The sequence below is a fragment of the Triticum urartu genome, chromosome 5A, assembly GCF_056163025.1.
Source record: "Triticum urartu cultivar PI428250 chromosome 5A, HENAU_Tu73, whole genome shotgun sequence".
NCBI lineage: Eukaryota > Viridiplantae > Streptophyta > Magnoliopsida > Poales > Poaceae > Triticum > Triticum urartu.
Genome location: NC_141877.1, coordinates 596,804,107 through 596,832,001, shown reverse-complemented (window position 1 = coordinate 596,832,001; position 27,895 = coordinate 596,804,107). Strand labels below are relative to the sequence as shown.

The window sequence follows — 27,895 nt, the reverse complement described above, 5'->3', positions numbered from 1 at the left end:
CCTGTTCTTGACCGGGTCCTACGGGCCACACCCGGCTGCGCCGCCATGGCAGCCGCTGCACCAAGCGGCCTCCGCCACGCTCATCGGGCCGCTGCAGCTGGCGCCTACCGCCCCGCCCTGGCTGCAATTGCAGCCATCGCTCCTGGCGGTCTCCACCGCGCCCGGCGCTCCATCGTAGCAGCCGCTGCCCCAGGGCGTCCCCGCCGCACTCGCCGGGCCGCTAAAGCAGCCGCTGTAGCTGCCATCCACCGCCACCACCGCCCCGCCCTGGCTACAGTGGGAGCCGCCGCTCCTGGCGGCCTCCACCACGCCCCGCGCTCCACTGTAGCAGCCACCGCCGGTCAACTCCGGCCTCACATCGACTGCGCCAGCGGGAGTCTCAATCCACCAGATCAAGTTCCCGTCGTCGCCATTACCGCTTCCCTCGGTAGTCCCCATCCAGCAGATCAAGTTTCCGCCGTTGCTATCACTGCTTCCGGCTTGGATCACTACCCGCCATGTGTCGGCGGCGGTGAGGCTGCAGGCTGCTGCGCGCGGCCTCCTAGCACGTCGGCCTGTGCGGGAGATGTGTGGTTGATACGTCTCCAACTTATCTATTATTTTTGATTGCTCCATGCTATTATATTATCTATTTTGGATGTTAATGGGCTTTATTTTACACTTTTATATCATTTTTGGGACTAACCTACTAATCGGAGGCCCTGCCCAAATTGCTGTTTTTTTGCCTATTTTAGGGTTTCGAAGAAAAGGAATATCAAACGGAGTCCAAATGGAATGAAACCTTCGGGAACGTGATTTTCTCAACAAACGTGATCCAGGAGATTTGGAGCGGCCGTCAAGAAACAAGGGAGGAAGGCAGGAGGAAGGGGCGCGCCTTCCACCCTCGTGGGCCCTCTGTTGCTCCACCGACGTACTTCTTCCTCCTATATATATCCACGTACCCCCCAAACATCCAGGAGCACCACAAAAACCTAATTTCACCGCCGTAACCTTCTGTACTCGAGAGATCCCATCTCGGGGCCTTTTCCGGAGCTCCGCCGGAGGGGGCATTGATCACGAAGGGCCTCTACATCAACTCCATGGCCTCTCCGGTGATGTGCGATTAGTTTACTTCAGACCTACGGGTCCATAGTTATTAGCTAGATGGCTTCTTCTCTCTCTTTGGATCTCAATACAAAGTTTCCCTTGATTTTCTTGGAGATCTATTTGATGTAATCTTCTTTTGCAGTGTGTTTTTCGAGATTTGATGAATTGTGGGTTTATGATCCAGATTATCTATGAACAATATTTGATTCTCCTTTGAATTCTTTTATGTATGATTGGTTTATCTTTGCAAGTCTCTTCAAATTATCAGTTTGGTTTGGCCTACTAGATTGATCTTTCTTGCAATGGGAGAAGTGCTTAGTTTTGGGTTCAATCTTGCGGTGTTCGATCCCAGTGACAGAAAGGTAACCAATACGAATTGTATTGTTGCCATCGAGGATAAAAAGATGGGGTTTATATCATATTGCATGAGTTTATCCCTCTACATCATGTCATCTTCCTTAAAGCGTTACTCTATTCTCTTGAACTTAGTACTCTAGATGCATGCTTGATAGCGGTCGATGTGTGGAGTAATAGTAGTAGATGCAGGCAGGAGTCGGTGTACTTGTCTCAGACGTGATGCCTATATATATATATGATCATACCTAGATATTCTCATAACTATGCTCAATTCTATCAATTGCTCGAGAGTAATTCGTTTACCCACCGTAATACTTATGCTCTTGAGAGAAGCCACTAGTGAAACCTATGCCCCCTGGGTCTATCTTCCATCATATTAATATTCCAATACTTAGTTATTTCTTTTGCCTTTTATTTTACTTTGCATCTTTATCATAAAATACCAAAAATATTATCTTATCATATCTATCAGATCTCACTATCGTAAGTGACCGAGAAGGGCTTGGCAACCCCTTTATCGCGTTGGTTGCGAGGTTCTTATTTGTTTGTGTAGGTGCATGGGACTTGAGCGTGATCTCCTACTGGATTGATACCTTGGTTCTCAAAAACTGAGGGAAATACTTACGTTGCTTTGCTGCATCACCCTTTCCACTTCAAGGGAAAACCAACGCAGTGCTCAAGAGGTAGCAAGAAGGATTTCTGGCGCCGTTGCCGGGGAGATTCGCGCCAAGTCAAGTCAAGATTTGACTCCCACAACGAGTCATTTCTGGCACCATTACCAAGTCAAAATATACCAAGTACCCATCACAAACTCTTATCCCTCGCATTAGATTATTTGCCATTTGCCTCTCGTTTTCCTCTCCCCCACTTCACCCTTGCCGTTTTTATTCGCCCTCTCTTCCTCTCTCCCTCTCTTTCCGTTCCCCTTCTCTTTCCCTATTTGCCTCGTTTACCCGTTCCTTGTTTAGTTGTGTGTTGGATTTCTTGCCTTGTCATTATGGCTAGTCCTTTCTCTACTCCTTTGTCTCCCGAGAATGAAGTTCTTAATTTTAAACAAAGGGAGGGAGAAAATCTAAAAGATGCTTGGTATAGAATTTGCAATGCTCAAAATAAATCTACTAGGAAGCAATCTACTTCCGTTCTTCTTCGCAATTTTTATGTAGGTATCACTCCTTGGAATAGTTATATTCTTGATACCATTATCGGAGGAAATTTCTTGGGTAGCCATACTTTTGATTCTTATAATGCTATGATAGATTTGTTTGGCCCACCACCTCTTTTGGTTAATGGAACTATGTTAACTTTGGAACATGTGATGCAAAGGCTTGAAATTATTGAGAATAAAGTTGCTACCGTAGGGTTGATTGAGAATTTGGATAAAAAGATCCACAACCAAATTACCCAATATGGATCTAAAGTGGGAGTTACTTTGAATTTTTTTAAGGAAAAGGAACCCATAGTTAAAGAAAGAATAGATCAAGATTCTACTAGAATCGATAAACTTGAGGGAATTATCACCAACTTGGGATCCGCTTTTTCTTCTGTTACAAATACTCTAAATCCTCCTACTAAAATTGCCAAGCTTGTTTATGTTCCTAAAAATAAGGGTGAATCCTCTAGTAAGGAAACCGCGGATTTAAAATCAATAAGTGTTCATCCTAATCTTTTTGCTATCATTAAGGAACCATTTGCTACAAATGATTTTCTTGATTTTGTGCCTAGGAGTTTGATAATTAATAAAAAGGAAGAAACTCCTAAGAATTATAAGTGTCTCATTGAAGAATTACCTACCAAAGATGGCAATACCTAGATCTATCTTCGCTTTTATGCCTAGCTAGGGGCGTTAAATGATAGCGCTTGTTGGGAGGAAACCCAATTTTATTTTTATTCCTTGCTTTTTTCTCCTGTTTAGTAATAAATAATTTATCTAGCCTCTGTTTTGGTTGTGTTTTGTGTGTTTAATTAGTGTTTGTGCCAAGAAGAACCGTTGGGAAGACTTGGGGAAAGTCTTTTTGATCTTGCTGTAGAAAACAGAAACTTTAGCACTCACGAGAACTGCTGCCATTTTTATTTGGAAGGTGATATTTAGTTAATTATTTTTGAATATGATTAATAGATAAATTCCTCACGTCCAGCAATTTATTTTAGAATTTTTGGGGTTCGAGAACTTGCCTTAGCTACAGATTACTACAGACTGTTCTGTTTTTGTTAGATTCTGTTTTTCTTGTGTTGTTTGCTTATTTTGATGAATCTATGGCTAGTAAAAGAGTTTATAAACCATAGAGAAGTTGGAATACAGTAGGTTTAACACCAATATAAATAAATAATGAGTTCATTACAGTACCTTGAAGTGGTGTCTTGTTTTCTTCCGCTAACGGAGCTCACGAGATTTTCTATTTTGAGTTTTGCGTTGTGATGTTTTCAAGTTTTGGGTAAAGATTTGATGGATTATGGAACAAAGAGTGGCAAGATCCTAAGCTTGGGGATTCCCATGGCACCCCAAGGTAAGATTCAAGGACACCAAAAATCCTAAGCTTGGGGATGCCCCGGAAGGCATCCCCTGTTTCGTCTTCGTCTATCGGTAACTTTACTTGGAGCTATATTTTTATTCACCACATGATATGTGTTTTTCTTGGAGCGTCTTGTATGATTTGAGTCTTTGCTTTTTAGTTTACCACAATCATACTTTCTGTACACACCTTTTGAGAGAGACTCACATGAATTGAAATTTATTAGAATACTCTAGGTGCTTCACTTATATCTTTTGAGCTATATAGTTTTTTGCTCTAGTGCTTCACTTATATCTTTTAGAGCACGGTGGTGGATTTGTTTTATAGAAACAATTGTTATCTCATGCTTCACTTATATTATTTTGAGAGTCCTCTAGAACAACATTGCATTAATAAAAACTTTCATATAAGTGCGTTGAATACTATGAAAAGTTTGATACTTGATAATTGTTTTGAGATATGAAGATGGTGATATTAGAGTCATGATAGTTGAGTAGTTGTGAATTTGAGAAATACTTGTGTTGAAGTTTGTGATTCCCGTAGCATGCACGTATGGTGAACCGTTATGTGATGAAGTCGGAGCATGATTTATTTATTGATTGTCTTCCTTATGAGTGGCGGTCGGGGAGGAGCGATGATCTTTTCCTACCAATCTATCCCCCTAGGAGCATGCGCGTAATACTTTGCTTTGATAATTTGTAGATTTTTGCAATAAGTATGTGAGTTCTTTATTACTAATGTTGAGTCCATGGATTATACGCACTCTCGCCCTTCCACCATTGCTAGCCTCTCTAGTATCACGCAAATTTCGTCGGTACCATAAACCCACCATATACCTTCCTCAAAACAGTCACCATACCTACCTATTATGGCATTTCCATAGCCATTCCGAGATATATTGCCATGCAACTTTCCATCGTTCCGTTATTATGACACGTTTCATCATTTTCATATTGCTTGCATGATCATGTAGTTGACATCGTATTTGTGGCAAGGCCACCGTTCATAATTCTTTCATACATGGCACTCATGCATCATTGCACATCCCGGTACACCGCCGGAGGCATTCACATAGAGTCATATTTTGTTCTAAGTATTGAGTTGTAATTCTTGAGTTGTAAGTAAATAAAGTGTGATGATCATTATTATTAGAGCATTGTCCCAAGTGAGGAAAGGATGATGGAGACTATGATTCCCCCACAAGTCGGGATGAGACTCCGGACGAAAAAAAGAAGGCCAAAGAAAAAAAAGAGAAAGAAGGACCAAATAAAAAATGAGAGAATAAGAGAGAAGGGACAATGTTACTATCCTTTTTCCACACTTGTGCTTCAAAGTAGCACCATGTTCTTCATATAGAGAGTCTCCTATGATATCACTTTCATATACTAGTGGGAATTTTTCATTATAGAACTTGGCTTGTATATTCCAATGACGGGCTTCCTCAAAATTTCCCTAGGTCTTCGTGAGCAAGCAAGTTCGATGCACACCCACTTAGTTTCTTTTGTTGAGATTTCATACACTTATAGCTCTAGTGCATCCGTTGCATGGCAATCCCTACTCACTCACATTGATATCTATTGATGGGCATCTACATAGCCCGTTGATACGCCTAGTTGATGTGAGACTATCTTCTCCTTTTTTGTCTTCTCCACAACCAGCATTTTATTCCACATATAGTTCTATATCCATGGCTCACGCTCATATATTGCGTGAAGATTGAAAAAGTTCGGGAACATCAAAAGTATGAAACAATTGCTTGGCTTGTCATCGGGGTTGTGCATGATTTAAATATTTTGTGTGGTGAACATAGAGCATAGCCAGACTATATGATTTTGTATGGATAACTTTCTTTGGCCATGTTATTTTGAGAAGACATAATTTCTTAGTTAGTATGCTTGAAGTATTATTATTTTTATGTCAATATTAAACTTTTATCTTGAATCTTATGGATCTGAACATTCATGCCACAATAAAGAAAAATTACATTGAGAAATATGTTAGAAAGCATTCCACATCAAAAATTCTTCTTTTAGCATTTACCTACTCGAGGACGAGCTGGAATTAAGCTTGGGGATGCTTGATACGTCTCCAACGTATCTATAATTTTTGATTGCTCCATGATATTATATTGTCTATTTTGGATGTTAATGGGCTTTATTTTACACTTTTATATCATTTTTGGGACTAACCTACTAATCGTTGGCCCAGCCCAAATTGTTGTTTTTTTGCCTATTTTAGGGTTTTGAAGAAAAGGAATATCAAATGGAGTCCAAACGGAATGAAACCTTCGGGAACGTGATTTTCTCAACAAACGTGATTCAGGAGACTTGGACTGGCCGTCAAGAAACTAGGGAGGAAGGCAGGGGGCAGGGGGGTAGGCGTGCCCTCCACCCTCGTGGGCCCTCCGTTGCTCCACCGACATACTTCTTCCACCTATATATATATATATCCACGTACCCCCAAACATCCAGGAGCACCACGAAAACCTAATTCCACCTCTGCAACCTTCTGTACTCGAGAGATCCCATCTCGGGGCCTTTTCCGGAGCTCCGCCAGAGGGGGCATTGATCACAGAGGGCCTCTACATCGACTCCATGGCCTCTCCGGTGATGTGTGAGTAGTTTACTTCAGACCTACCGGTCCATAGTTATTAGCTAGATGGCTTCTTCTATCTCTTTGGATCTCAATACAAAGTTCTCCTCGATTTTCTTGGAGATCTATTAGACGTAATCTTCTTTTACGGTGTGTTTGTCGAGATCCGATGAATTGTGGGTTTATGATCCGGATTATCTATGAACAATATTTGATTCTCCTCTAAATTCTTTTATGTATGATCGGTTTATCTTTGCAAGTCTCTTCAAATTATCAGTTTGGTATGGCCTACTAGATTGATCTTTCTTGCAATGGAGAAGTGCTTAGCTTTGGGTTCAATCTTGCAGTGTTCGATCCCAGTGACAGAAAGGGAACCGATACGTATTGTATTGTTGCCATCGAGGATAAAAAGATGGGGTTTATATCATATTGCATGAGTTTATCCCTCTACATCATGTCATCTTCCTTAAAGCCTTACTCTGTTCTCTTGAACTTAATACTATAGATGCATGCTGGATAGCAGTCGATGTGTGGAGTAATAGTAGTAGATGCAGGCAGGAGTCGGTCTACTTGTCTCGGACATGATGCCTATATACATGATCATACCTAGATATTCTCATAACTATGCTCAATTCTATCAATTGCTCAACAGTAATTCGTTTACCCACCGTAATACTTATGCTCTTGAGAGAAGCCACTAGTGAAACCTATGGCCCCCGGGTCTATCTTCCATCATATTAATCTTTCAATACTTAGTTATTTCTTTTGCCTTTTATTTTAGTTTGTATCTTTATCATAAAAATACCAAAAATATTATCTTATCATATCTATCAGATCTCACTCTCGTAAGTGATCGAGAAGGGCTTGGTAACCCCTTTATCGCGTGGGACTTGAGCGTGATCTCCTACTGGATTGATACCTTGGTTCTCCAAAACTAAGGAAAATACTTACGCTGCTTTACTGCATCACCCTTTCCTCTTCAGGCCTTGTTTGACAGCAAGGGATTGTGGAGGTTTTGGGAGGAGAGGATTCCAGGGGATTTGGTGAATCCCCCTCTTCCACCCTATCCCCTTGAAACCTCAAATCCCCCTCTAGCCACACATCCTTCAAATCCTCCTCTGTACAAAACAACGTTTGATAGGAAGGGATTGCCATATTGAATTAAAATAGTGTAAAATAGTTAAAAAATCTAATCTTGCAACAGTTCTTCACATGAACAACATAATTCTATTGACTTGGAATCAATATATCATCACATACACATAACAACATCATATTCTCTCACATCAGCATGACTTAGAACCAAAAATGTCTCATAGGTTCTCGGCATTCACAAGTCCCAGGCAAGACATGCATACATGCTGAGAATAAATAACCATGCCGATCTATTTATGCAACATAGAGAAAAGCATCACTTGATATTCCGCAATGATTGTTGGAAGAGAGTACATGACAGGAGCATAAATTCCAACTACAAGTCAGCAGTAGCGCAGACACAAAAGCAACCGAGGAGACTCTCAAACAGACGATTTCGAGGGGCCTTGCAAACGTCTCCTTCTGCCTCTGCTTGTTCCACTTCTCAATCTGGTTCAGTAGGACCTGGAGGATACCAAAATTCGTCTCAGCAAACAAAGATACTTTTCCCTTGCATAAACAACAACGATCAGGTATATTTCAAGGAATATTAAGAGCACAAAATACAAAATTAAAAAGAGAACAAAGGCAAGATTTGTTCAACTTCAGAGGCTCTAGACTGTTTGCAAAGGGAAAATTACAATGAAGAAATAGTATGAATTATTTCATGGCCTTGTTAGAGCTACATCAAGAGGTACAGAACTACTTTTAGATTAAATTAAATTGTAATAAACACAAAAGCAAGAAGAATCTGATGTGACACGCAAGATGCAACTTGATGGGCCGAAGATGGATGGACCAGTCAGGTCACCTGGTGGCTGGTGAGATACCACAAGATCTTTGTATTTATAATCAGACGATTTCTAGTGGCTGGATGGATGAACAGACGATTTCTAGTACTACTATAGATAAACAAGGAAACTTGCTAGAAACATCATCGCTGTTTCTTTATTGCCAAACAAGTTCAGTGTCGTTGGCTGCAGTGATTTGCATATGACCGCATTCACAATTCAGAGCAAAGGTTGCATAACAGACCAAACCAAGATGAACTAACAAACCTAACGATTTCCATGGTAAAAACAAATGGTTCAAAACACAGCGCCACTTGACTTGACTCCATCATGTAACTACTAGCACAATCTAATAAGTACTCGACGACGAGCCAGCCAACAACAATTAAAAGTAGCTATGAATTGTCACACAGCTCTGAATCTTGATCCCCCCATAACTACATCATGCTCTAAATCTTGAGTTCTTGACATGTAGCACAAAGAAGAAGGGGATGCAGAAGATTGTTACCTTAGATACGTTGAGTCAACTCTGCCATTTCGCTTCGAAGAAACACCGCAACACTCTCTTCATCTTCGGTGGCAGAATTAAGAAAGATCTCATGGTTCTCAGCACTTTTGAACACTTTGTAGGCAGTGGCTCTTTCATCGCGGTGGATGCTTTCCATCTTGTGCAAAACAGTAATGCACTTGCTAATGGAGAATTCTTGGGCATTTTTTGCCCCGGCCAATAGAGCAGACTCCTCCTCCGCTTGCTTCCGTTTGATCTCCACATATTGTGCCATCACTTCCACCATAGGATCATCACGCTTCTTACCCTTCTTTGATTACTTCACATGCTTGTTATTTGAAGCAGCAACACCACCTCTTTGTGTAGCATCTCTTGAACCATCACTTGGGGCATCACCTCTTGGACCATCACCTCTTGGACCATCACTTGGGCCAGCATCTCTGGGACCATCACTTGGGGCAGTATCTCTTGGACCATCACTTGGGGCGACATCTCTTGGATCATCATACATGTGTAAATCATCATTGTATTGATTCAGGTCAAAAGAGAAGGCGGTCTTCTCTCTTTCAACTTCGGGATCACCATCACTCACTTGTGTAACCTCAGTTGATGTGAAATTGAAGTTACCTTCTGCTATATGCCCTACACAAACACCCAAGTTATCATTAAAGGCCACACAACAATGAAAATTCATTATAAAGGTCAACAAAAAGAGAGGAAATGAAAATCCATTCAACTTAGTAACTCACCATCATATAGATCACCAAGCTTATCGTAGAGGGGAAAGGGCTTATTCTGGAACTTAGCTATTTCTGGCCACGTCTTTATATATAAAAGAAATGATTTATCAAACTTAGATTGCTCGAAAACAAGATTGATTACAAAAGAATGGAATACAAGTCATCAAGTTTTGCAAAGAAAAAATGCACTACACTAGAACTTACAGTCATCAAGTTTTGCCAAAGATGCGCGTCAACATCTATCATGTGTGTATGATAGTTCCAGCTGACACGCTCTGTTTGCGAGCATCCTTAATAAGTCGGTATTGAGCTTTCAAGTCTTTCTGCTTTTCCTGAATCTATATCTTTGTAAAATTAGTGTGGCCATATCTTTCATGAAAAATCAGCCATCCTATTCCACGCTTCAGTTGACCAACCATTCTATCCCCTTTGGTATGGAGTGTTGTGCTCCTGAAGTATCTCAACCAAGCCCTTTTCGAAAGCTGGGTTCCATTGAGCTCTTGGCTTTTTAACTACACCAACACAAATTTACATTGTTCAAACTTAATGCTCAACATGATAAGAGGAGTTGCTACCATTCAATTTGAAAACAAATAGTGATAAACTTTAGGAGGACTAGTGAAAACTTCCAACAACATGATAAGAGTGAGTTATTCATTATCTATAGTAGAGTGAGTTGTGTGACCTACATCTGCTACTTTATTCTCTAATTTATACTCTACTAGTGATTGTGTCATACCATTGATGAAACATAATAAGTGAGCAGTACTTCTTTTGGGAAAACTGTCAGCTAAATAATACTCTATGTGACACCCCAAAATTTTGGCCTTGTTTTATTAAATTAAATTTTTTGCCAGGAATTAAGACTTTGATTTTTTTGGACTCCCTTTTGATTTTTTGAAACATTTCCTTTCTTATTATCATTGAGTTGTTCCCTAAAGTGAAAACCTTTCAAATATGTTATTGGACTTGTTTAACCTCTCAAGAAAAACTTTTCTTTTATCAGTATAACTAATTACCTAATTAATTTGCTTGATCTTTATTTTCTTGAAAAATGGTTTTCCAAGGTTATATGGCCATAATTGAACTACAACCATTTGATAAATTCACCTAAAATTCTAACCAAAATTTGGAGATGTCATGTGATGTTTTTAAATCACTTTTATACAAAAATATCTTTTATTCATGTAATATTTTGAGCTCTGCATCAATTTTTCTTCTCTGGTCCAGAGTGCAAATTTGCACTACAACCCATTAAAATATCTCTTTCTAGCCTCCACCAAAATTATGGGATGTTGGTAGTAGCATATTATTCAACTTTATGCAAAAACCCAGTGATGTTATTTGAAAAATTTGAGTGTATCAACCCCATTTTCATTCTGGACCAACTTGATGGTTTGTACAGCAACCATACTTTTGCTTGCTCCTTGGCTCTTGATTCTTTTTCCTACTTGTAGTCCTCCCTGCAAAACCCTTAAGTCCAGGAGCATGCACCCATTTGAATATTTTTGGTTCATGAAATAATGCCATTTATCTCCTGTCCAGAATTGTAGTTTTGCAAAACTTGCACTAACAAGTTTGTGCTTTTCACAAACTAACCTCACCACCCTCTTATTCATCTAAAGAGACCACCATCTGGAGTTTTTGACCACTCCAAGACTTGCCTAAGTGCCCTTGGCATTTTGTCAAACACCTTATGGGCATGTTCTATTTTGGCATGAGTTTTTGGTTTGCACTGTGAACCTGATCCCCTGACCAAACCAGCTTGTCCAATGGTTTTGCCCTAGCCTTTAACCACACCCTGCTAACCTCTTGTAGTTTGGAGACCTCTATCATGCAATGGCATTCCGTCGAGCACGTTCCGTGCGCGCTCTGGGCGTGCGTTTGGCACGCACGTGCGCCCGAGCCGCCGCGTCTCGCCCCGCACCCGTTCCGGCTCTTGGCCATCAGCAGCTAGCCGCCACGTATCCTCTTGCACCGCCACGCCACCCCGACCACCCTGGCACGCTACAGCGCCGCTGTCAGGGCATTCTTAGCGGCACGCCGGCGTCCGCAGTGGCTCCAGCCCCGGTCGGCGCCGCCCCAAGCCACCCCGGCTCGCCACCTGCCCCTGGGAGCCGCGCGAGCTTATCTCCTCGCTCGTCGGCTAGCTCTCGTCGCCTCCACGACGCCCTGCAAACTACAGAGAGGCGGTTCGCCGGCATCCTCATCCACCGCCATGGAACCGACCCCGAACACTTATTTAAGGAGCCCCGAGCTCGTCTCCGCACGCAGGCAGCTCCAAGCCATCACCCTAGGACCCCCTTAGGCAGCTAATCGACCCAGAGAGGTCTCCTTCCCCATCTCCGGCAACCACGGCCGCCGCCACTGCCTCGTTCATTCCGGCACCACCAGGGCCTCCCCCTTTCCGTTCTCTTCACCAAGAACTCCCTCTTCCTCCCGTGAACCATTCCCCCTACTCGATTTTGATCGGGAACCACCGTAGCCCCAAAATCACTTTGCCCGACGGCCACCGTCCGCCGCGAAGCTCGCCGCCGGCAGCTCCGTCCACCCTCGAGACCGTAACGACTACCAGAGTGACCGTCTCGATCCCCTGAGCCCACGGGTGACCTCCGTTTCCCGAATGATGCCGCCGTTCGCCAACGAGCATCGCCGGAGTCCCGCCTCCTCTCAGGGCAGAGGAAGAGGAGGGAGGTCGACTAGTCAAACCTGACCATTGGGTCCCCCGGGCCCACTGTCAGTGACTCACGCGCCGCCCACGCTGGATAAGTGGAGGCGTAAAGGATCAAGTACGTCTTCTCTGTGCGAAAGCGTAATTCCATTCGAACCGTTTTCTTTTCTGGATTTTCTTTTAAAAACAGATTTTGACCAGAGCTTTGACTGTCTATAACTTTTTAAATATAACTCCAAATGAATTGATTCTTTTTCCTACATCTCTCAAATTCTGTCTAGTTTATTTTAAGATTTATTTGAAAATTTTCCAAACAACTTTTTTGTACTGTTTTTGAAATATGTGTTATTTGCATATTTTTGAAAATAGGATTTTGGAAGAGAAGAAAGCTTTCAAAAGATTTGGAGTGCACCCTGCCCTTCCACACCATGAAGGCAAGCATTCTGAACCCCGGCATAATATTTTTGGTGTGTTAGTTGACTCGTTTATAACACCATCTCATTTCGGAGAACTCGTTATTTTATGTGGCGATGCGATCATTTGCATGAAGGCATATTAGTGATTTCCTTGCTGTTGGAAATGAATATACTTGTGATGGTAATCATCCTCATGTGCCTTGCATGCATGCCAGAAAGGAATCTGGGAAAGCCTCTGCCTTGGGTAGGAGTGAGCTTGTCGCCGGTCCCCGTCGGGACGGTTATGTCCGGTATGTCATAGTAAGGTATAATGGGTGGTGACTTTGTCGGTTAAAATATATTTGATATACATGTCATGCAGGGAACTTATAAGCCTCCAGAGTCGGTCGTAGATCGAGTCTTGTTCCAGTAACCCCCATATTTGCCTCGTACTACCACTCGTCCCTGCCGCAGGTAGGGTACGGTTCAGTAAGTCGTCAACCCCTTTCAAGCACACACCGTATAGAGAGGCCATGGTGGAAGATACCGGTTGTAGCCGGTAGGCAGGCCACCTGGTCCGGGGGCATGGGTGTTTCCGGTTGGGACCGAGAGGGGAGGCCACCCCTTAGAGCGCGCGATATAAATTTGATCCCATGCTATGCGAGGTTGTAGCCTCCCCACTTAGAGTTTTGCTTAACAAGTGTCGTGGGTGATTCCAGACACCGATGAGTTAAGCTGGTGTGTGCAAGTTAGGCGTGTTTTCAACTAAAAGGCCGTAGACGGAATTAGTCCCGATGGACTAAAGGAATCCGTTACTCGTGGGTAAAGAGTACACCCTCTGCAGAGATTAAACCTATTCGAATAGGCGTGTCCATGGTTAAGGATTACAGTCTGGGATGGGTTAAGTGTTGGTCTTAGTGTCGGTCTTCGGAGGAGAAACTACTAACCCGAATATTGATTATGACTTGTGATATATGATGGTTATGATTGTTATCATTATGGACTAACCGTTTGCATTGTTTGAAATAATGAATATCCCTGGGGCGGTACCACCTCCTAGATATTCACTATGATTATAAGCCCTTTATGCGGCGTCGCTCAGACGCCCGACTGTGGCATGTTCGTTATTTCATTTTCTCATAAGCCCTTTATGTGGCGTCGCTCAGACGCCCGACTGTGGCATGTTCGTTATTTCATTTTCATATAAGCCCTTTATGTGGCGTCGCTCAGACGCCCGACTGTGGCATGTTTGTTATTCCATTTTCTCCTAAGCCCTTTATGTGGCGTCGCTCAGACACCCGACTGAGGCATGTTTGTTATTTCATTTTCTCATAAGCCCTTCATGTGGCGTCGCTCAGACGCCCGACTGTGGCATGCTTGTTATTTTATTTACTTTATAAGCCCCTTACGTGGTGTCGCTAAGACGCCCGACTGAGGCATGCTCACTTTTACTATCCTTTCGAGACGTCGCTTCAGACATCCGATCGGTGCCTTTTATTTCTATTCTGCCATTGCATATTCCGGTTGCATATAAATAACCTGCTTGCATGCATCAAGATTTTATTTATGACTGACGATGTGATCATAGAATATTTCAGTGTATGTTGATCAATTATATTATACCTGTGTTCTTAATGTTTGCGAGTACATTCAAAATACTCACTGGCTTGTCCCTGGCTATTGTCTTGGCCAGATTGCTTGCTTGGAGAGGAGCGTGGCGATGACAGCCTCGGACCTAAGCAACGGTGATAGCAGCCTCGCGAAGATAGGAGTTAACCTGGTCAACTGTTCCTGTGGGAAATGGAGTCCCATAGACACTGACGACTCACAAACCACTTCCGCCATCGACCACTAGAAACCCAATTGTTGTACTCACAGGCCAGAATGGTCTTGTACTGCATATTTTGTATTTTCGCTTGGGATTTCTGTATCAAGTTGGTGCCTCATCAGCTAATAGTAATCCTGGGGCTGGTGAGCACAACGGCCATTTTCTGGAAATTTATACCCGGAAAACCGGTCGTGACACTCTAGTAGTCTATATACTCCTGTTATAGACTTGTTTCTGCTATAATGCACCACTACATGTAGTATTGAAAGCTATCATTCACCAAACATAACAGCAAGCACAGAACTTAATTGGCAAGATCTGAGAAATGGAGATTAAGTAGACCAAATACCTCTTGGAGGTGTCTTTTTAATTTTGGGTGATGGCTTATTGGCACCGTGTGAAGCTTTTTTTCCCACTTGTTTTCATGAGATTGTACTTTGGGGACCCCTTTGGATACATATCTGCATTTCAACACACACTCATTATTAGATGATGAAGACAAGAGAAGTTAATTAATTAGTATATGTATATATATCATAAAAACACACACCATCGTGTTGGCTATTCAGGATGGTATGCTTCCCACATTTGCATTGCGATTTCATCCCTTAGAGTGTCCCTAAGTCATTGTTCCCATAGTTATTCTCGTCGCCATTCGGGAGATCAACAAAAGCATTTGGCGCTATGTTATCGGGCTGGTTGTCAAGCCAAGTCTCATCACCATCCTCCATTTTGATGATATTGTGAAGAACTGCGGCAGCTGCGGGAAGTTTCACTTGGTTCTCGATTGAATGCAGTGTGCCGACATGAAGAATTGGGAAGCGTTTTTTAAGAATTCCTAGGGACCTTTCCACATGGTTCCCTAGAACAGCATGCCGATGATTGAACAATTCCTTGTGGTTTTGTGGCCGAGGATGTCTATGACCAAATTCCTTCAAATGATACCGGACACCCCGATAAGGTGCGAGAAATGACTGAGTGTTTGCATAACCCCCGTCAACTAGGTAAAACTTTCCCTCAGGTGCATTAAATCCCTTGCTCATTGCTGAATGAAGAACCCTCGCATCCGTAGCCGAACCTCCTAGCCACATGATATGAAAGTGAATTTTAAATCGAAGTCGCATGCAACCATAATATTATGACTCAAGGTACCCTTCCTATTCCGAAATGGAGCTGCAATCCCAGGTGTTGCGGTTATAGGAACATGTGACCCATCAATGGCTCTTAAATAGTTCTAGAAGCAAAGATTGCAGGTCAATAAAGAACTATTTAGTTAGATAAGAAAAGGAATTGTGGAAGCGTTAAAAATGGAAACCTGGAAGTAAGGATAAAATCTTGTGTCGGTGGAGATTTTTGGATGTGGCTCATCAATGTTCAGAGGCTTCAGAAATCGACTAGCTAAGACAGGGACGATGTTGAAGAACTCATTGATGTACTCATGAAATATTTGTCCACTATGCTGAAATTCTAGCTGGAGATCTTCATAAGACGCGTTGTGAGACACCATGTACAGGAAAAAGGCTAACTTCTCCTCCACCTTAATTCTTGTATCGGATATCAAATTTTCTCTTCTAAGATAAGATGCCAAAGCCCGAAAGATACGTGGCTCCATCCTATAAGCTACGAGGCAATTCTTAACATGCCCTCTAAGGATATCGTCAACACGCTTCTTGCCATATAGGATAGAGCTATGTCGCTATTTTCTCTCGACTGGCCCTCTATTACGCATTCGATGCAATACAGGCAGAATAAAGGACATCATATCTTCATCATCCTCACTTCTCCTCTTCCTAATTCTATGATAATCTCGGAGTTCATCTTGGCACTAAAACCAGAGTAAACAAGGAACAAATAAGAACTCTATTCATAAGACATACATAATGATCTAGAATATTATATCATCAGTGTGCCAAGATGTGCAATGACCAAGAGCTATCAAGTATGATATACTACTTCGGTAAAGAAACAAGCTCAAGATGCCAAGAAGCTTATGTAGCTTACCGAAGTTTGGCGTGGCAATAGGTTCCCAAGAAGGAGGTAACTCGTCCACCCCAACAAGGATCCAAGCGGCAGGCTATGAAAATAAGAGTCAAACACATTTCATCATAAGTATTATAAGTACCAGAATTTCATCATTATTTTAATCTGACGACACACACATTTGAATAGAAACATCGTAGGATGGTTCGTTCCAATACATGCAGAAGATGGAAAATTAGAATCAAGACCAAAATCAAAGAGACTTTTCCCTTGAATAAACAACAGCAATCAGATATAAACTACATTCATTTCATTCGGTCAATTCACTGGTGTCGGTGTCAAAATCGGCGGATCTCGGGTAGGGGGTCCCGAACTATGCGTCTAGGATGGATGGTAACAGGAGGTAAGGGACATGAAGTTTTACCCAGGTTCGGGCCCTCTCGATGGAGGTAAAACCCTACGTCCTTCTTGATTAATATTGATGATATGGGTAGTACAAGAGTAGATCTACCACGAGATCAGAGAGGCTAAACCCTAGAAGCTAGCCTATGGTATGATTGTTGTTGTGTATGTTGTCCTACGGACTAAAACCCTCCGGTTTATATAGACACCGGAGAGGGTTAGGGTTACACAAAGTCGGTTACAATAGTAGGAGATCTGCATATCCGTATCGCCAAGCTTGCCTTCCACGCCAAGGAAAGACCCTCCCGGACACGGGACGAAGTCTTCAATCTCGTATCTTCAAAGTCCAGGAGTCCGGCTGAAGGTATAGTCCGGCCATCCGGACACCCCCTAATCCAGGACGCCCTCAGTAGCCCCTGAACCAGGCTTCAATGACGATGAGTCCGGCGCGGAGATTGTCTTCGGCATTGCAAGGCGGGTTCCTCCTCCAAGTACTTCATAGAAGATTTTGAACACAAAGATAGTGTCCGGCTCTGCAAAATAAGTTTCCACATATTGCCGTAGAGAGTAATATTTACACAAATCTAATCTGCTGACGTATTCCGTAATGTGACACACCACGACCAAGCCTTTATCCGAGTCGCTTCATTATCCCACCTCAGCGCGTCATGCGAGGCGGTTTCCCTGGCACGTCTTGTTAAAGCAAAGATCGTGTCCCCTTATTCCGGGATTCTCATCAATACGGGCGTGGGTAACCCAACCGCGCCATTGATTACGGCGCTTGGAGATAAGCGAGTTTTATCAGGCTGGTGGGGACATGTAGTTGCGTCCACCCATATAAGGGGATAAGGATCCCCTTTTCACCTACGCCTTCTTCCTCCTTCACCTATCCATTCTTGCGCACTCGAGCTCCAGCGCCCAAGTCCGCACTCCACACCTCAACCTTCTCCAGCCATGTCTGGAGCGGGAGGCAAGTGGATGGTCTCCTCTGTCACGGAGGGACACATCAAAAAGCTGAGGAAGGCCGGATACCTGTCTAACGACATCGCGTACCGGCTTCCCGAAAAGGGGCAGCTCATCCCCACCCCTAGGCCCCATGAGAGGGTGGTGTTCCTCCCCCATTTCCTCCGCGGACTGGGCTTCCCTCTCCACCCATTTGTCCGGGGGCTCATGTTCTACTACGGCTTGGATTTCCATGATCTGGCCTCGAACTTTGTCCTCAACATCTCGGCGTTTATCGTCGTGTGCGAGGCTTTCCTCCGCATCCGCCCCCATTTTGGCCTATCGCTCAAGACTTTCAATGTCAAGCCGAAGGTGGTGCGCGGCAACCAGGCGGAGTGCGGAGGCGCCATGGTGGGCAAGATGGCCAACGTCCTATGGCTCGAGGGCTCCTTTGTGGAGACCCTAAAGGGGTAGCAACCGGGGTGGTTTTACATCACCGAGCCGCGCGACGCCGAATGGGTTGCACCCCCCGAGTTTCGATCCAGACCCCCTACGCGGCTCACCTCCTGGAAGGAGACGGGCCTGTCATGGGGTAAAAAAGGAGAGCTGACCAGACTCCAAACATGCTTCCAAACCCTGGTGGACAAGAAGCTCAAACTTGTTAACGTAGTCCAGGTTATGCTCATCCGCTTGATCCTCCCGTGTCAACAACGAGCTTTCAACCTGTGGGAGTTCGACCCGGCGTGGCACCAAACTCTGAGTAGGCTCTTCGACACGACGTACGAAGATGCCTGGAAGGTGCTTTTCAAGGGCACCGAGGCACCCGCATCCGCTACCGAGGATCGCGGATTCAGTGCGCAGCGTCACGCTCTCATGGTAAGCTGTTTTTTCCTTTTACAGGGTATTAGTTTTTCATAGTTTGACTCCATGCAGGATCTAAGCTCCCTTACCTTTGACAGGATTGGCAGGTGATGTCCGGACAGATCAACTGTCCGGCTCCTTTGCCTGAAGGCCCAGCGGACGCTCACTCGGCGAAGCTGCTGGTTCAGGCACCCTATGTGGTGCCAGAGAATAAGGCCAAGAAAAAGGCCACGGGGACTCGAAAGAGTGCCCGGCGCCAGGAGGTGTCGGATCCGTCATCCGACGGTTCCGAGGCGCATTCCTCCCGTGAAGACGAGGAGCAAGAAGAAGAGACCTCTCCCCCTCCAGTGGGAGGAGAGAAGAAAAGGAAGGCCGCCCTCTCTGGGGAGGCCGGAGGGTCCAAGAAGGGGAAAACCCTTCCTCCGGACTACTCCACCGACGCCGACGACGGTGGAGAGGAGTGGCTGCCCAGGGCCAAGCCCCTGGCAAAATCATAAGTATCCAGATACTAGAGTAATTCATAGTATTCGTTTATTGCACAGCTTTCCCTTATGTCGAATATGTTTATGCAGCCCACCCAAAGACCGGCTCGACGCGTCATCGAGCGGCCCACTGGACTCGTCGGATGTGAACTCGCTTCTGACGGATTCCTCCCCGCGCCCTACGGACGACACCGAAGTTTTGTCCCAACAGGTTCCAAGCCGGGAGGAGGTGGTCCTGGAGGCGCCGCAAGGCGACCTCCCGGACTCCAGGAGTAAAGGGGATGAAACCCCCCAGGGCTCCAAGTCCGGCTCTAGGCCGGACATCGCTCCGGAACCTTCAAAGGTTCCAGAGTCCGGCGGGGGATCTCCTTCCAAGAGGAGCAAGCCCACCGTGCCGGTGACCCCCGTCCAACTGGAGGCACCGGACAATCTGTTGGAGGCACTCCAAGGCGCCTCCATCGACGAGGAGCACCACACCATTATGAGTGCGGTGGTCTAGAGGGTTCAGTCCGCCAAGAGCGGACTGACTGAAGCTTGTACTAGCCTTTTAACAGGCTTTGAGGTAAGTAAAGAATGTGTAAATAATATTACCGCATATACAGTAGCCCCTGATGCTCTGTTTGGCGTTCGGGAAGAAAAGCCGAATAGAGGATCAAATAAAATTCACAGGAGTCTAACAAAAATGAGTCAATATGCGTATGCAGGCTTCTCTGCTTGCGTCCGCCGCACTGACTATGGAAGTGGACACACTAAAGCAGAACCTCGAGCAGTCCGAGCAAGAGCTCGGGCGTGCCAAGAAGCAGCTCGAGGACAATGAAGGTAAGAAATACCTTGTTTTTAAATATATATAAAAAGGTGCAATTGCAAAAAATAACAGGATTACCGTGGCTATTGTAGGGGCCACGTCTGAGGTGGCGACCCTTAAGCAAGCGCTGGTCGAGGCCGAGAAGAGGGCGGCCACAGAGCGCACCGAGCGGGAGAAGTATGAGGCCGAGGTTGGCAAGGTACGGCAAGAGCTCCAAGCTCTCATGGAAAAACATGAGAGTTTGGAGCTTGACTCAAAGACGCGAGCGTCCGAGCTCGCGGTGGCTATTGAAAATGCCAAGTCTGCCAAGGCCGAATCCTAGAAGACCCTCCAGGAGTTGGATGAGGTGAAGAAGATAGCGGCGAGTAAGGCATTCTTTATGCAAAGCAAACATATAAACGTGAGTTACTTGTTACTTACCCGAATCCGGAGCTCTCCAGGAGCGTTCGCAGATCTTCCCCGGAGTGTGTCCGATGCCGCCGCATTCTACCGAGCCGAGGAGGGCAGCTCGATAGAGAAGGTGTTCTGGTCTCAGTATGCTGAGGCCGGACACCCCGTGCCCCTGAGCGACCAGCTGAAGCAACTGGTCGAGCTCCACAAGGCGTCCGAACAAGCCATGAAGGGCCTCATAGTTCGGCTGTGGCCTGGAGGGGCTCTGCCTGGGAGCTATTTCGGGCTGGTGCGGCGGCTGGTGGAGGCCTGTCCAAGGCTCGAAGTCATCAAGCGCTCCGTCTGCATTGAAGGTGCCCGTAGGGCCCTTGCCCGTGCTAAGGTGCACTGGGGCAAGCTGGATGCTGAGAAGCTTGTGAAGGACGGGCCACTGCCGGGGAAAGAGCATCGCAAGCCCGAGAATTACTATAAGGATGTTCTGAAGGGTGCCTGCCTTGTGGCGGATGAATGTTCGAGGGATGTAATTTTTGAGTGAAACTTGCTCGTTTTGTCTTGTGCGCTGAAAACTTGTTCATATGCGCTAAGCAATGTTGTTCGAATTTAAAATATTACCTTCTGTGCGGCTGTTTATCAATTCTGAGAGATGGCGAGTCATCGGCTTCTGCCCCCGTGCCGCTAGTGCTGGGGTGTTCGGGGATAAACCTGAGCGCTCTTTTTCTCATGTTTGGGTCCTTCGAGGGAGGTGCTCAGCCCAACATACAAGGCAATCAGACTATAATGCGTGAACACTCTCACTTAGCCATAGAATTCTATAATTTTAAATTTCGGCGAAGCCCCTGGTATTCGGAAGACCGAGTTCGGGGCGCTATCCACGCCTTGGCCGGACAGAGCTGGCTCCTCGCCCTAAGCGGCATAAGTCTTTAGGGACTCAAAAAACCTCTCGAACAGCGACCAGCTCTCGCTTCATCATGACAGTCAGTTTTAGCTTTCTCCACTGAGGTGCTCGACCCAGCTCAACTGGGGCACAATCGCAGTGGTTCTCCTAGTGCTACCTTAGCCGATATAACGGAACGTAAGGCACCAAAACATAGGAGCCGGGCAAACCCAACTATTGACCCAAGACATGATTCGGAGCCGATGCATATAATGCTATAAGTTCGGGGTGTCGCACTTGTTAAAGTGTTCGGACTTCTCACACCATATTGAGGGGTACTAAAGCCCCTGGCGTATTTTGGCCGTACCAACGTGTACGGGTGCAACATGTCGTTAAGGAACATATAAAGAAAAAAGGTAATGCAAAAATAGACGAAAGCTATGCATTGTTTAGTAAAAAGGGCTGCGATCAAAGCAGAACGATACAAATAATGCGATAAGTGAAAGGTTGGACTAGTTAACATGTCCGTTCCAGGGGCAAGCTGCGGAATAGTATGCGGAACAGGTATACTGCTCGTGATAGAGACCACCTGGGAGTTCAGTAATGCGGCGTGGCTTGTCTGCTTCCCTGGTTCTTGCATCGTTTATGCGGCAATTGAACTGCCAAACAGGCCTTCCGAAGGATGGAGTCCTGAAAGTAAGAGAAAATTAAAAAATCGGCAGCCCCTGGTATGGTTTAAGCCGTGTTTCGGGCGTGCCGTGATGGTGCCCCTCCCCCTGTACCCATGGTATCTCTAGAGCGTAGTTATGTACGCGAAGTAGTGGCGTCGCCTTTTTGCGAGGGTTGGAGTTGGGGCCGCATTGCTACGCCTGCTCGAATCGTGCCAGGCGGTCTTGTTGTAGGTTACTCCGGGTGCGCTTGACGGTGTCCGGTCGTTTAGTGGCCAGACTGGAGAACTGCCTGGAGAGGCTGCTTTGTACTTCCGCTGCAAGGGCCACCGTGTGCTCCTCTGTTCGGAGGGAGCGTTCGGCGTTTCCATTGACCGTAATTACTCCTCGAGGGCCTGGCATCTTGAGCTTAAGGTATGCGTAGTGCGGTACCGCATTGAACTTGGCGAATGCGGTTCGCCCGAGCAGTGGGTGATAACCAGTGCGGAACGGGACTATGTCGAAGATTAACTCCTCGCTTCGGAAATTATCCGGAGATCCGAAGACCACTTCAAGTGTGACTGAGCCTGTACAGTTGGCCTCTACACCTGGTATTATGCCTGTAAAGGTTGTTTTGGTGGGCGTAATCCTCGAGGGATCTATGCCCATTTTCCGCACTATATCCTGGTAAAGCAGGTTCAGGCTACTGCCGCCGTCCATAAGGACTCTAGTGAGATGAAATCCGTCAATAATTGGGTCAAGAACCAATGCGGTGAATCCGCCATGACGTATGCTAGTGGGATGGTCCCTTCGATCAAAGGTGATCGGGCAGGAGGACCATGGGTTGAACTTTGGGGCGACTGGCTCTACCACGTATACGTCCCTTAATGCGCGCTTCCGCTCCCTTTTGGGGACATGGGTTGCGTATATCATGTTCACTGTCTGCACTTGTGGGGGAAAACCCTTCTTTCCACTGTTGTTCGGCGGCCGGGGCTCCTCGTCGTCATCTCTATGCAGCCCCTTGTCTTCATTTTCGGCATTTAACTTGCCTGCCTGCTTGAACACCCAACAATCCCTGTTGGTGTGATTGGGCGGCTTTTCGGGGGTGCCATGTATCTGGCACAAGCGGTCGAGTATTCGGTCCAAACTGGACGGGCCCCTAGGATTCCTTTTGAATGGCTTTTTCCGCTGACCGGATTTAGAGCCTCTGAATCCGGCATTAACTGCCGTATCCTCAGCATTGTCGCCATTAATGCGGCGCTTCTGCTTGTTCCGATGCGACCTGCCACTACTGTCCCTGGTGTCCGAATTACTAGGGTTCTTGGTCATATTGTTGCTACGAGCAAGCCAGCTGTCTTCTCCCGCGCAAAAGCGGGTCATGAGTGTCGTGAGTGCTGCCATAGATTTCGGCTTTTCCTGTCCAAGGTGCCGGGCCAGCCACTCGTCACGGATATTGTGCTTGAAGGCTGCTAGGGCCTCAGCGTCCGGACAGTCGACTATTTGATTTTTCTTTGTTAGGAACCGTGTCCAGAATTGCCTGGCCGATTCCTCTGGCTGCTGAATTACGTGACTTAGGTCATCGGCATCTGGGGGTCGCACATAAGTGCCCTAGAAATTGTCGAGGAATGCGGCTTCTAGGTCCTCCCAACAACTGATTGATCCTGTTGGCAAGTTGTTAAGCCAATGCCGAGATGGTCCTTTAAGCTTGAGTGGGAGGTATTTGATGGCGTGGAAACCATCGCCGCGGGCCATGTGGATATGAAGGAGATAATCCTCGATCCATACCGCAGGATCTGTTGTGCCATCATATGATTCGATGTTTACGGGTTTGAAACCCTCGGGGATTTGATGATCCATTATTTCTTCTGTGAAGCATAGTGGGTGTGCGGTGCCTCTGTACTGGGCTATATCACGACGTAGCTCCAATGAGCTTTGTCTACTGTGTTTGGCCCTGCCGAATTTGTGGCCGGCGTGACGGTTATCGTCTCGAGCCGTGGGGCGCCCACGCGATCCGTAGATCGATCTTGTTTGCCTTGTCTTGTCCTCCAACATATCTCGTAAGTCCGGCGCATATTCCCGTGCCTTGGTACGGGGTGCGACTTGAGTGGAGGGCCGAGAGGCCTCTCTGTCGCGGCCATGAGGTGGCCGGTCGGCCGCATCAAGTGCTTCCTCCTCTAATCGGGGTAGCAACCTGCGCTTTGGGTAGCTCTTGGAGGGGCGTTCGAGTTTATGCTCTTCGGCCGCAAGGACTTCAGTCCATCTGTCGACTAGCAAATCTTGACCAGCTCTAAGCTGTTGCCGTTTTTTCTTGAGGCTTCTTGCCGTGGCCATAAGCCTGCGTTGAAAACGCTCTTGCTCGGCGGGATCCTCTGGCACGACGAATTCGTCGTCGTCGAGGCTTGCCTCGTCTTCGGAGGGAGGCATATAATTATCGTCCTCGGCCTCTCCGTCTGCCGTTCTCTCATGAGGGCTGGTTTCTCCATCCTCCTGTGCTAAATCTTGCTGGAGGGGGTTTTCTTCGGCACTTTTCGGAGTATTATAATCTCCCGTGCTGGAATCACCGTATTTGTTTCGGCGGGATTTTGAGCGGTGCCGCTGACGCCGGCGCTTAGGCTGTTTCTTGGAGGGGTCATCCTCCGCTGTTCCATCGCCATCTCCTTCTTTTGGGGTGTCCACCATGTATATGTCGTATGACGAGGTGGCTTTCCAAGGCCTGATAGGCGCTGGTTCTTCATCGTCTCCTTCATCGGAGTCGAAGTCGAGCATGTCGGTTAAGTCGTCGACAGTGGCTACAAAGTGGGTGGTGGGTGGGCTTTGAATTTCTTCATCGTCCGAACCCCAACCTTGCTGACCGTAGTCCGGCCAGGGCTCTCCTGATAAAGAGAGAGACTTAAGTGTCTTCAGAATATTGCCGAAAGGCGAGTGCTGAAAGATGTTCGCGGCAGTAAACTCCATGATCGGCGCCTAATCGGATTCGATCGACAGGGGCGCAGAGGGTTCGGAGTCCGGCTCCTTGGAGTCACGAGTCTCGCAGAGTACGGGGCTAGTGTTCGGCTCAATCGCCATTGGGATCACAGCCCCCGAGGTGGCGTCCAACCACCATCCTCGATCAGCGCAGTTGGCTCCGAATTAAGGGTTGAAGCCGATGCGAGTGCGGCCTCCAGGGCACTGTTCGGCGGCAGAGCTAGATGATGCTCGTCGTGACAGTGCGGCGCGCTAGGCAGTGGCTCGAATCCGTCGAAGATCAAGTCTCCGCGGATGTCAGCCATGTAGTTTAAACTTCCAAATCTGACCTGACGGCCAGGGGCATAGCTTTCGATCTACTCCAGATGGCCAAGTGAATTGGCCCGCAGTGCGAAGCCGCCGAAGACGAAGATCGTCCGGGGAGGAAGGTCTCACCCTGGACTGCATCGCCATTGATGATCGTGGGAGCCATCAAGCCTGACGGCGACGACACAGAGGAACTCTCAATGAAAGCACCAATGTCGGTGTCAAAACCGGCGGATCTGGGGTAGGGGGTCCCGAACTGTGCGTCTAGGCTGGATGGTAACAGGAGGTAAGGGACACGAAGTTTTACCCAGGTTCGGGCCCTCTCGATGGAGGTAAAACCCTACGTCCTTCTCAATTAATATTGATGATACGGGTAGTACAAGAGTAGATCTACCACGAGATCAGAGAGGCTAAACCCTAGAAGCTAGCCTATGGTATGATTGTTGTTGTGTATGTTGTCCTACGGACTAAAACCCTCCGGTTTATATAGACACTGGAGAGGGTTAGGGTTACACAAAGTCGGTTACAATGATAGGAGATCTGCATATCTGTATCGCCAAGCTTGCCTTCCACGCCAAGGAAAGTCCCTCCCGGACACGGGACGAAGTCTTCAATCTCGTATCTTCATAGTCCAGGAGTCCGGCTGAAGGTATAGTCCGGCCATCCGGACACCCCCTAATCCAGGACTCCCTCAACTGGCAAGGGAAGTAACAGGTTTACGCTTGTTGAATCCTAATTATTCTACATAGATTTATAAACTCTGCAAAAATATATAGCCTAAACTCAAGCTTGCAGATATGGTTCCCTAGATTACAAGGATGTAGTAAATGAAAGAAATATTAAGATACAACAATGGTAGGAACAAAAGAGACACGTCCTATATGCAACTGAATGTTTGCTGCAAACATTTGTAGCCTAAACTGAATGCTAGTTCTTTTATGGGCCGCACCGCTCATTCCATTCCTAGGCTTTGATTACATGGGCTGAGAAGTTTGTTGCTACGACACACCAAGATTACATGGGCTTCAATGGCATAGACACCTCCAAAGTCTCCAAGTAGATTAAAATCAAATATGAGCAAAAATTGCAATCTTCTTAAAGCAGTGCACTAGCCAGTGAGTTCTAATTGCAGATGACTTCACACTACTAAGTGGTGACTGCGATCATGTACTTTTCTATAGCAACTCTTTCTTTCTTCATAAGAACAAATACTATAAACCATCTTTTGTCTATCTACATCCTATTTTGTACTAGTGTAGTTGTTATCATGGTACATCTGAGAGTAAGAATCGTTTACTAACAATTGCAAGAGTTGATAGTAAAGATTGGAAACAGGAAAAACAGATACGTGATACGTCTCCAACGTATCTAGAATTTTTGATTGTTCCATGCTATTATATTATCAACCTTGGATGTTTTATATGCATTTATATGCTATTTCATATGATTTTTGGGACTAACCTATTAACCTAGAGCCTAGTGCCAGTTTCTGTTTTTTCCTTGTTTTAGAGTATCGGAGAAAAGGAAAATCAAACAGAGTCCAATTGACCTAAAACTTCACGGAACTTATTTTTGGAAGGAAAGCAACCCGGGAGACTTGGAGTCCACGTAAGGGAAGCAACGAGGAAGCCACGAGGCAGGAGGGCGCGCCCTCCACCCTCGTGGGCCCATCGTGGCTCCCCTAACGTATCTCTCCCGCCTATATATCTCTCCATATACCCTAAAACGATCGGGGAGCACAATAGATCGGGAGTTCCGCCGCCAGAAGCCTCCGTAGCCACCGAAAGCCAATCTAGACCCGTTCCGGCACCCTGCCGGAGGGCGCAATCCCTCTCTGGTGGCCATCTTCATCATCTTGGTGCTCTCCATCACGAGGAGGGAGTAGTTCTCCCTCGGGGCTGAGGGTTTGTACCAGTAGCTATGTGTTTGATCTCTCTCCCTCTCGTGTTCTTGAGGTGATACGCTCTTGATGTATCGTGAGCTTTGCTATTATATTTGGATCCTATGATGTTTCTTCCCCCCTCTACTCTCTTGTAATGGATTGAGTTTCCCCTTTGAAGTTATCTTATTGGATTGAGTCTTTAAAGATTTGAGAACACTTGATGTATGTCTTGCCGTGCGTATATGTGGTGACAATGGGATATCACGTGATTCACTTGCTGTATGTTTTGGTGATCTACTTGCGGGTTCCGCCCATGAACCTATGCATAGGGGTTGGCACACGTTTTCGTCATGATTCTCTGGTAGAAACTTTGGGGCACTCTTTGAGGTTCTATGTGTTGGTTGAATAGAAGAATCTGAGATTGTGTGATGCATATCGTATAATCATACCCACGGATACTTGAGGTGACATTGGAGCATCTAGGTGACATTAGGGTTTTGGTTGATTTGTGTCTTAAGGTGTTATTCTAGTACGAACTCTAGGGCTGTTTGTGACACTTATAGGAATAGCCCAACGGATTGATTGGAAAGAATAACTTTGAGGTGGTTTCGTACCCTACCATGATCTCTTCGTTTGTTCTCCGCTATTAGTGACTTTGGAGTGACTCTTTGTTGCATGTTGAGGGATAGTTATGTGATCCAATTATGTTATTATTGTTGAGAGGACTTGCACTAGTGAAAGTATGAAC

General features: G+C 45.9%; 2 pseudogenes; both read right to left on the bottom strand.

The window, feature by feature from the left end:
• Nucleotides 1-8,979: 8,979 nt before the first annotated feature.
• On the bottom strand, nt 8,980-9,964 carry LOC147973188 (uncharacterized; annotated as a pseudogene).
• Nucleotides 9,965-15,173: 5,209 nt separating this feature from the next.
• LOC147973187 (uncharacterized) lies at nt 15,174-16,419 on the bottom strand (annotated as a pseudogene).
• Nucleotides 16,420-27,895: the final 11,476 nt, after the last annotated feature.